Here is an 11,139-nt window from a genome sequence, read left to right on the forward strand (position 1 = left end):
CATTTCAGACACTGACAGAAGAATCTATTGCTAACATTCCATTTATCTTATCCTCAGATGGATATGAGATTCAGCAATTCTGACGTCAAGTACTCATTACCATTTCTTCCTTTCTTTTTTTGAGACAGAGTCTCATTCCGTCACCCAGGCTGGAATGTAGTGGTGCAATTTTTGACTCACTGCAACTCCGTCTCCTGGGTTCAAGCAATTCTCATGCTTCAGTCTCCCAAGTAGCTGGGATTATAGGCACTTGCCACCACGCCAGCTAATTTTTGTATTTTTAGTAGAGATGGGGTTTCACCATGTTGGCCAAGCTAGTCTCGAACTCCTGGTCTCAGGTGATCTGCCCGCCTTGGTCTCTCACAGTGCTAGGATTACAGGTGTGAGCCACCCTGCCTGGCCTACCATTAATTTCTTAATAGTCTTCCTGGCATTTATTCAAAAGAAAAATAAGCCAAAGCTTATAGACAAGTAAGAAAGTTTTTACATAGAAAGTATTTAAAGAAATGATTATTTCTTTAAAAATTGTTTGGTACCAAGATGTTAAAAAACATTCTTCAACTATGAACATTACATAGGCATTCACTCTAATGATAGCATATTTTAAAATTTTAAACCATGGTGACAAATATGAAGAAAAAGAATAACTGGGACCTAAGAGGTTTAAAAAAGTTTTAAACAGAATTCAAAGGATAGCAGTTATCAAATATGTGTATATTAGTAACATTAAAAGGCAGGGTTTATATTGCACTTTTGAATACCAGGAACAACATATGAGTATTTTTCTAAATAACTTTTTTTTTTGACAGGATCTCACTCTGTTGCCCAGGCTGGAGTGTATTGGAACAATCTTGGCTCGTTGCAGCCAAGGGGAGGTTGATCCCCTAGCTCAGCTGATTCTCCCATCTCAGGACACCACTGCCTCCATTGCCCACCCCCCATCCCACCTGCTCACCCCAAAAGGATTGAGAATAGAAGCATGAGCCAGAGCCATGGCACTTGGCCTCTAGAGAGCCTTCCAATTTTCATTTTTTCTTCTCTTATTTGTGAAGACTTGAAAAAACTATTGTGGTTTATTTAGATTCTGGTTTGTGATTATTTTAAAACAAACTTTTTATTTTGGAATAAATTTCTGTTTAGAGAATAGTTGCAAACATAATAAAGTGAGTTTTCATAAACCCCTCACCAGCTTTCCCTATTGTTAACATTTTATATCACCATGCTGTGGACTTGGTCAAAGCTAAGAACCTAACATTGCTGGATGCAGTGGTTCATGCCTGTAATTCCAGGACTTTGAGAGGCTGAGGTAGGAGGCTCACTGAGGTCAGGAGTTTAAGATCAGCCTGGGCAACAAACAAGGCCACATTTCTACGAAAATTATTTTAAAAAGTAAAATTTAAATAGAAACCAAAATTGATGGATTTCTATAAACATGAGATTTTATTTGTATTTCATCATTTTTCCATTAATATTGTCTTTTTGTTCCAGAATATAATCCAGAATATCACATTGCTTTTAGTTGTCATGTCTCCCTAGTGTCTTTTACTATGTGACAGTTCCACGGCCTCATCTTTCCTTTCATGATCCTGACACTTTTGATGAATATTGGTTAATTATTCATTTTGCAGAATGCCTCTCAATTTGGATGTTTTCTTATGATTTGACTGAGGTTATGCATTTCGGGCAAGAATTCCCCAGAAGCAACTCTGTGCCCTTCTGATCACTTCTTATAAGTGGTACATCCATGTGGTTATTTGGTTAAGTTAGGTTAAGTTAGTGACTGCAGATTTCTCCACTATAAATTTACTATTCCTCTCCTTTTTTTTTTTTTTGAGACAAAGTCTTGCTCTGTCCCCCAGTCTGGAGTGCAGTGGCGCAATCTCTGCTACCTGCAACCTCCACTTCCCAGGTTCAAGCAGTTCTCCTCCCTCAACCTCCCAAGCAGCTGGGACTACCACCACCCAAGCAGCTGCACACCACCACTACTGGCTAATTCATTGTGTTTTTAGTAGAGGCGAGGTTTCGCCGTGTTGGCCAGGTTGGTCTCGAATTCCTGGCCTCAGGATCTACCTGCCTTGGCCTCCCAAAGTGCTGGGATCACAGATGTGAGCCACTGTGCCTGGCCCTATTCCTCTCCTTCTATACTCTCTTCTTCAGCAGCCAGTCACTATATCTAGCCCACCAGAAAAAAGGGGAAGATTAAGTTCCATTTCCTACAGAAGGGCTTATCTACATACAATGTTTGGAATTTTTTGGTAATGAAATTTTGTTCATAACAGACTTTTAAGTCTGACATCATCTAGGTATTCAACTTTTCCACTGATATTGAAATAATATTTGTTTACTGCAAACATATTTTTGGTAGATTCTAATAAAGTACAAGGCATAGAAGTGTTCCACCCTAATACAATTCATGCTCTAATAGAAGACAGAGACATTAAAAACAAGTAAGCTGTAAATAAACAAGATAATTACATATTGGGATAAGTGCTATAAATGAAACTCAGTAAGATATGAGAGAATGTGGTAATTCCAGGGGAGGCCTTCTGAGTCAGTGCAGTTTGGAAAGGTCACTCTGAGGTCTTGACATTTGAACAGAGAACTTAAAAAAGAAAACAAACCAGTTCTGTGAAAAACGTTCCAAACTTCAGAATCATTTGGAAGCAGGAAATTGTCCTGTGATGGTTAATTCATGTGTCAACTTGACTGGTCATGGGGGACCGAAATATTTGGTGAACTATTATTCTCGGAGTGTGTTTGAGGTGTTTGTAGCTGAGGTTAATATTTGAATCAGCAGACTGAGTAAAACAGTTTACCCTCCCCATTGTGGATAGGCATTGTCCAATCCATTGAAAACCTGAATAAAACTAGAAGGTTGAGTAAGGGAGAATTTGTACTCTCTGTCTGACTGTCTTTGATCTGTAACATCAGTCTTTGTCTGACGTTTTAGGCTTGGGTTGGGCTGGAACTTACATCATCAGCTTTCCTGGTTCTTAGGCCTTCTGGTTCAGACTAGAACTATACCACTGGCTCTCCTGGGTCTCTGGCTGTCCAATCCACAACTAATAGGAAAGGGGCTACAGTAGCACAAGTGTGGGGAAGGATGGGCAATTGCTATGAGAAATAGAGAAGAGATGGAGCCTGCCTCAGCAGGGCCTTGAGGATCATGGCAAGCAAAGGGTTTGATTTTTACTGTAGGTATTGTATAAAGCCTTTGAAGGATTCTTGGCAGGAAAAGGAAATTAGATATTACATTATTAAAAGATTCTTCTGGCTGCTCTAAGGCCACAGATTGTAAGAAGCAGATCTTAGGAGCCCAGTACAGTAGGCTAAACCAGAGTGACTGTATGTATGTGGGCTGGTGGCGGAAAGTGTCAGCGCAGACACAGAGAAGTAGAGGGATTTGAGAGAACATTTGGAGTTAGACCCAACAGGCCTCATGTGCTATAGCGTGCTTATAAATAAAGTCTGCAGGGTTCAGTCATTGAGAGAAAGGGAACTACTTGGTGTCATATAGAAAGTGCAAGCAGATTAACATAGATCAGCCATCTAACTTTAATGTAATGTAGAGACATCTAACTTTAATGTGATTTTTTAAGTACCCCATTTTCTGTTTGCTTTTGAAAGACAGAATCTCCCTCCCTCTGTTGCCCAGATTGGAGTGCAGTGGCATGTTCATAGCTCATTGCGGTCTGGACCTCCTGGCTCAAGCAATCCTCCCACCTCAGAGACTCCTGAGGAGCTGGGACTACAGGCACACACCATCATGCTTGGCTAATTTTTACATTTTTGTAGAGATAGGATCTTACTATGTTGCCCAGACTGGCCTTGAACTCCTGCACTCAAGCAATCCTCCCTTCTTGGCCTCCCAAAGTACTGGGATTACAGGTGTGAGATACTGCACCCAGTGAGTGCCTCATTTTTTTAGTTGAAAAAGTAATCTATGATTATGATGGAGAATTTTGAAAACACAACATTATTATAGAATTCTGGGAGATTTGATGTGTCTTAGGGAAGGGTGGGATCAAACTCCTGTAGAAGGGCACAAAGATATATGAACAATGTTCACTGCAGCATTACTGGTAACAGCAAGAAATAAGCGTCCATGATTATGGAATTGGTAAAACAATGTGGCCATTAAAAAGAATGCAGGAAATTTTTGTGCACTGAAAAAAATGATGTTCAAGACATACTAAGTGAAAAAGCCTAATGCAACTAATATACAGTGTGATCCCACTCATGTGAATTAGAATATTTTTTCATTGTGTCTTCCCTATATTAAGTATATTATAAATAAAAGTCTGAAATGTATCGAATTTTGTTAGCAATGGTCACGTCGAGATGGAGTGGGGATTAGGAAGGATTTTTAACTTTCTGCCTTTTACCTTTTGTTTTAGTAGGATATGTTAAACAACAGATAAGAAGAAAAGAAATTTAAGCAGACACACAAGCAGTAATTTTAGGAGTAATAAGTCCTTCAAATGAAGTCTTTGAAGCAACAGTAAGAAAAAGTCCTGTAAATATAAGCATTATTTTCTTTGTAGAGAGCTTATATTAATCTCAAACCAGACAAATGGAGATTATTAAATTGTATTTATTAGCATTTCCAAGATGAGGTTGAGACTGTCTTTATTCATGTTCTTTAAATTAACATTAAAAACAAGTAAGTGGATAGAAGGTTTTCTGTGTAATTTATTTAGGCAATGCATGTCTCAGTGGTTTTCATGGTTTGGTAAATAAATACACACATTTATTTGTGAAAAAATACAAAAAATTAGTGGGGCATGCTGGTGCATGCCTGTAATCCCAGCTACCTGGGAGGCTGAGGCAGGAGAATCGCTTGAATCTGGGAGGTGGAGATTGCAGTGAGCTGAGATCATGACACTGCACTCCAGGCTGGGTGACAGAGTGAGACTGTCAAAAAAAAAAAAAACCCTGCAAGTTTCTTTTTGTCATGCTTTGTGAAAAACTGATTAAAGCATGGTTCTCTGATCATCAAGATTATGGATTATTACAGATTATTTCCATTGTTTTCTTATGTCCTATGTTTTGCCAATTCTCTATAATAATGAATTTTGTAATCAGAAAAAGAGGTACTTTAGAAAACATTTCATTAAAGTTAAATATCTATAAATTTAAAACAGTATAGTATACCTGATGTATACCGATCTGCTTACACTTTTTACATGACACCACATAGTTTCTTTCTTTCGATGGCTGAAGCTTGCAGACTTTATTTACAAACTAAGACCAAATGACTGGTATTGTGATCACACTGGTCTGCACCTCTCTCCATCCAAAATGATGAGGCTCGGTCCATTGAGCACACCCTGCCAAACGACATTTAAAATATAATTACCGAAATGACTATGTAGGCTTTTCATCAGACTTTTACAGCACCACAAAGGAAAGTCAGAGCAAGAAGCTGGCTCTTAGAAAAACTCCAGCCTCTTACACCTTTTAGCCCCAATCACATGGTGTGCAGCAGATACTTTTAGGTTACACAGAGTAAACCTGAAACTGCAAACTGCAGCTATGGTGTGCAATGTGATAACAGAAAAAAAAAAAAAAAGATTTTTTTGCGACAATTGAAATGTTTATGCAAAAGGTTTGAGACCTTTGGATGAAAGTTAAGTAAATACCGCAGGACATGTACATTGTACTAGAGCCAGCATAGCATAATTATAGTTTGCTTTCAACCTTCTGAAGCCTGTGTTTTCTAGTTTTAGTCTCTTTGCCTTTCAAATTATTTCTGACTCATCAGCCTTTCACCCTAGGGACAATTCTTGAGCTCCATAAAAGTGTGGATATTTTTTCTTTTTCTTTGTTTTTGAGACGGAGTCTCTGTTGCTCAGGCTGAAATACAGTGGCAGGATCTCTGTTCACTGCAACTTCCACCTCCCAGGTTCAGGCGATTCTCCTGCCTCAGTCCCCCAAGTAGCTGGGATTACAGGTGCCCACCACCATGCCAAGCTAATTTTCAGATTTGTAGTAGAGACAGGTTTTCACCATGTTAGCCAGGCTGGTCTTGAACTCCTGACTTCAAGTGATCAGCCTGCTGTGGCCTCCTAAAGTGCTGGACTTACAGGTGTGAGCCACCATGCCCAGCTATGGATATTTTCCTTAAATTTCTTTTCCAGGAAATGCATTCCATTTCTTTTTTAGTATCAGAATGTAAATTCCCACAGTGAAAAGCAACTAAAACTTACTTTCTTTTATACTCTCTTTCCTTATTTTTTTTTTCCTTTTTGAGACGGAGTCTCACTTTGTTGCCTAGGCTGGAGTGTAGTGGTACAATCACAGCTCACTGTAGCCTCAAATTCCCAGACTCAAGCATTCCTCCCACCTCAGCCTGCCTAGTAGCTGGGATTACAGGCATGTCCCCACAGGCCTGGTTGATTTCTTTATTACTTTTTCTTAGAGGTGAAGTCTCACCATGTTGCCTAGGCTGGTCTCAAACTCCTGGGCTCAAGCCATCCTCCTGCCTTGGCTGCCCAAAGTGTTGGGATTACAGGCATAAGCCATCACACCTGGTCCTATTTATAATTAATAACAGCACATAACTGAAGACCAATTCTTCATTACAACTAGAGACCCTAATCTGAAGAAGCTAGTTGGGAGCAAGGTCATGTAGACATTACTGGTGTCCCACGTGTGGCCCTACTGACACTTTGGGCTGGATAATTCTTTGTCGTAAGGGGTTGTCTTTGCACTGCAGGCTGTTCAGCAATATCCGTGACCCCTACCCATTAGATGCCAGCAGCACAGAACTCCAACCCAGAGATATGACCACCAAGAAAATGTCTCCAGACACTGCCAAATAGCCACTAGGAAACAAAATCATCGTGCTTGAGAACTATTGCATTAGGCCAAAGGCCTCACAAAATCAAGCTCTTTGTGCCTTTGCCAATTCAGATTGCTCCTTTGACTCCATGGTCAACCTCTACCCACTTAGCCACTCACCAACATAAAATACAGACACTCACAAACGCCCTCACATTCTTCATATGAAAGACCTTGATCATTGTCTCAAGTTCTTCCTCTGAGCCATATGTGGCCAATTTGGCTGAGAGGAGAGAAGCAAGCACTGATGCCTATTTCTTACCCTCCACTGACATGGGAGTTCATGCTTACCCTTTCAAATGTACTTAAGTTCATAATGTACTGACTTTCTTTCTTTGTTTCTTTTTTCTTGGAGACGGAGTCTTACTCTGTTGCCCAGGCTGGAGAGTAGTGGCATGATCATAGATGACAGGAGCCCTCAAACTCCTGGCTTTAAGCATCCTCCTGCCTCAGTCTCCTGTAGCTGGGATTACGGATGTGACCCACTGTGTTGGCATGTCTTGACTTCTGAAGCTCCAAAACACCTCCAGCTTCTTTATCCACTAGCCACCCTCTGCAAACCCATGCTCCTCCATGAATTTTGTTTGACCATATATTATTTAATTAACTGTATCTATTCTGCCTTGCAATTGTTTTCCTCATTTGGCACTTAAATATACAATTCTGATCCAAGCTCAAGATAGCTATTTCCTGAAGTTATTCTAGATTAGATCCTATTAATTAAAATCCCGAGTAGGGATTTATAGAATTAAACCCCCAAAATCCTTTTTTCCTAAAACATTCCACAACAAAGAGACACATGTTAACTTATACAAATTTTATCGTTATGCCTTTGAATACATTTGAGGGATGTTTATTCTCCCCACTGCAAGTCATCTGGTGTTTGAAGCACCGAGGAGAATGGTGGGAACGAATTGATTTCCTCTGTGGAGGAAACATTATTAATGAATTCTTCGCAGTGGAAAATTCTGAAAAGTGGATTCATCATTGCTAGATTCATAGCCTTGAGCAAGCATATTAATCTCTCCTAGGTTGTTTCATCTTTGGTAAAATGAGGATGCTGACACATATCCTCTAGGGCTATCATATTGAATGAAATGACCTGTTTCAAGCTTTTAGCCCTGTGCTTCACATACAGGTGTTTTATGAGTGTCCTTTTCAATGCTGCTTCTCTTCCTTGTTTCCAGCACTGGCTAAATAATTTCTGGGGTCAAGGGCAAAATGAAAATGCAGGGCTTCCTTGTTCAAAAATTAAGAATTTCAAGACAACAGCAGAATGTGAAATCATGGTGGAGCCCTGTGTGACTGCCTACGTTACACACTCATAAAGCCAGCCCCGCTTGCTCCCTAGGGTTTCCAAGGGTCTACTTTTCTATCCTTCCACTAAATTAAAAGCCATTCTTCTAATTAAACAACTGTCAGAGAAATAAATGCAACTAACTAAAGAGGGCTTGATTATGCGCATTGTTTTTCAACACCGTCTCAGTTAAGCAACATGTTGAATATTAGCAAGCCTAGGGCTCTTCTAGAGAGACCTTTTTCATCTGACATAGTATTTTAATGTTTATATCATTTGATTTCTTTCTTTCTTTCTGTTTTGTTTTTGAGAAGGACTCTTGTTCTGTTGCACAGGCTGGAGGGCAGTTGCGTGATCTCGGCTCACTACAACCTCCACCTCCTGGGTTCAAGTGATTCTCCTGCCTCACCTTGAGTAGCTGGGATTACAGGTGCCCACCACTATGCTTGGCTAATTTTTTTATATTTTTAGTAGAGATGGGGTTTTACTGCGTTAGCCAGGATGGTCAAGATCTCCTGACCTTGTGTTCGGCTGTGTCGGCCTCCCAAAGTGCTGGGATTACAGGCGTGAGCCACTGCGCCCAGCCTTTGTATCATTTTCTATCTACAGGCGTGAGCCACTGCGCCCAGCCTTTGTATCATTTTCTATCTGGAAGAATGAAAAGAAAAACAAACTTTGGTTGTCTATTAGTAATCAGACCCTTGAATATCATCCAAGAAGCACTTAGTGGACAAAGAGACACTCAGTTCAAAAGCTCTCTATGTATGCTGGGCTGCGGTGGCTCAGGCCTGTAGTCCTAACACTTTTGGGGAACAAAGTGGGTAGATCACTTGAGGTTGGAAGTTTGAGACCAGCCTGGCTAAACATAGTGAAACCCTGTCTCTACTAAAAAATACAAAAATTAGCCAGGTGTGGTGGTACACACCTGTAGTCCCAGCTACACGGGTAACTGAGGCAGGAGAATTGCTTGAACCCAGGAGGCAGAGGTTGCACTGAGCCAAGATTACACCACTACATTCCAGCCTGGGAGACTCTTCTCAAAAAAACAAGTAAACAAACAAACAACAAAAAACCCACCAAACAACTATCTAGACTTATCAAACAGCATTCACAAAGACAGCAGCAAAGCTCTCTGAACAGGTAATTTATAACCTAGAGGAGACTTTGAAAGAACTGGTCCAGATGTTTAAGAATTAAATATGCAAAGAGGAAGATTTTGTCTCCAAACCACTGAGACCCAGCTCTGCTTGTTATTCCTTTTTCTTTATGGATGCATCAACATATCCTTTAAAGGAGGGGTCCACAATACCCAGGCCATGGGCCAGAACCAGTCCCTGGCCTGTTAGGAACCAGGCTGCACAGCAGGAGGTGAGTAGCAGGCCACGGAGTGAAGCTTCATCTGTATTTACAGCCACTCTCCATTGCTGGCACAACTGACTGAGCGCTGCTTCTTGTCAGATCAGCATCGGCATTAGATTCTCACAGGAGCACAAACACTATTTTGAACTTGCATGCAAGGGGTCTAGGCTGCATGCTTCTTATGGGAATCTAATGCCTGACGATCTGTCACAGTCTCCCATCAGCCCAGATGGGACAGTCTAGTTGCAGGAAAGCACGCTCAGACCTCCCACTGATTCTACTTGATTATCTATTAAAATGTAATAATAATAGAAATAAAGTGTACAATAAATGTGATGCACTTGAATCATCCCAAAGCACCCCCCTCCCTTCCGTTTGAGGAAAAATGATCTTCCATGAAACCAGTCCCTGATGCCAAAAAGGTTGGGAACAGCTGCTTTCAAGGGTTTCTCAAGGTTCTAATATCCTATTTGATAAGAAGTAGAATCACATACATGTGAATATGAGTATTTATACAGAAACAGTTTATATACATTCATACAGGCAGTGAGGAATTTCCAAATTTCCTGTTGAAAAACAGATACACATATACACACCAACACACATACACACATGGTATCCTAATAGAAGGCAAGGAGAATTAACATTTACTGAGCACCTCCTAAGTGCCCCATGTTTTATATACATTAGAATATTACAGTATATGGTAGCTTTAATCCATTTTCATTTAATCTCAATACACTTTTTTTTTTAACAGTAGAGCCACTGAAGCTTACAGCAGTTATGTAAACCTGCCCAAAGTCACTTAGCATAATGGAGGGTCTAGATGGGAGATTTTATCTGACTCCAACACTTATGTATCAAAATCCTATTCAGTTTTCATGTTAAAAATTCTGCGGTTGAATTCGTTACAGTGTCTTTAAAGAAAACAACAACAAACAGAACACAGCAAACCTTAACATAGTTGCTAATCACATGAGTTTACAAGGCCACTTGTCTCTATCATTTACGCTCTTTCCCACCCCATCTCATTAATCTTTCAGGTCTAGGGATTTGCAATTTTGCTAACAGCCGAACAGAGCAAAGAAAGAAGTTAAAATTTCTGACGTGGGCCCCACTCCAAAGCCTTCAGAAGAAAAAAAAAAAAAGTTAGGCCCAATGCGGTGGCTCACGCCTGTAATCCCAGCACTTTGGGAGGCTGAGATGGATGGATCACCTGAGGTCAGGAGTTCGAGATGAGCCTGACAACATGGCGAAACCACCTCTCTACTAAATACAAAAAACTAGCCCGGCTTGATGGCGTATGCCTGTAATCCCAGCTATTTGGGAGGCTGAGACAGGAGAATCGCTTGAACTCGGGAGGCAGAGGTTGCAGTCTGCCGGGATTGCGCCACTGTACTCCAGCCTGGGCAACAAGAGCGAGACTCTGTTTTTTCTTTTTTTTAAAAAGCCACTTGTGCTTTCAATCCCTCCCCGCTTCCGGCCTCGATCGGGTGGGGAAAAAACTCCAGCACGTGGGCGTCCACGATTCCCCGGCGAGCACGTCACTCCGGGAAACAAGCTGGTCGGCCACGACTGCGCCGGCGCGAGGGACCGAGCGGCTGGAGACGGTTACCCCGCGGTTTCCCTGGAGACCAGGC

At 41.0% G+C, this 11,139-nt stretch overlaps 1 protein-coding gene across 1 annotated transcript in view; it reads right to left on the reverse strand.

Moving 5' to 3' along the window:
- Positions 1-1,781: 1,781 nt before the first annotated feature.
- Positions 1,782-11,139, reverse strand: part of STARD6 (StAR related lipid transfer domain containing 6) — a 79,083-nt gene continuing 69,725 nt past the window's right edge. The window contains exon 6 of the mRNA XM_078348197.1: positions 1,782-5,330. The gene's annotated coding sequence lies outside the window, so the exon portion shown is untranslated. The remainder of the gene's footprint in view (positions 5,331-11,139) is intronic.

The sequence above is a fragment of the Callithrix jacchus genome, chromosome 13 (genome assembly GCF_049354715.1).
Source record: "Callithrix jacchus isolate 240 chromosome 13, calJac240_pri, whole genome shotgun sequence".
Classification (NCBI taxonomy): Eukaryota; Metazoa; Chordata; class Mammalia; order Primates; family Cebidae; genus Callithrix; species Callithrix jacchus.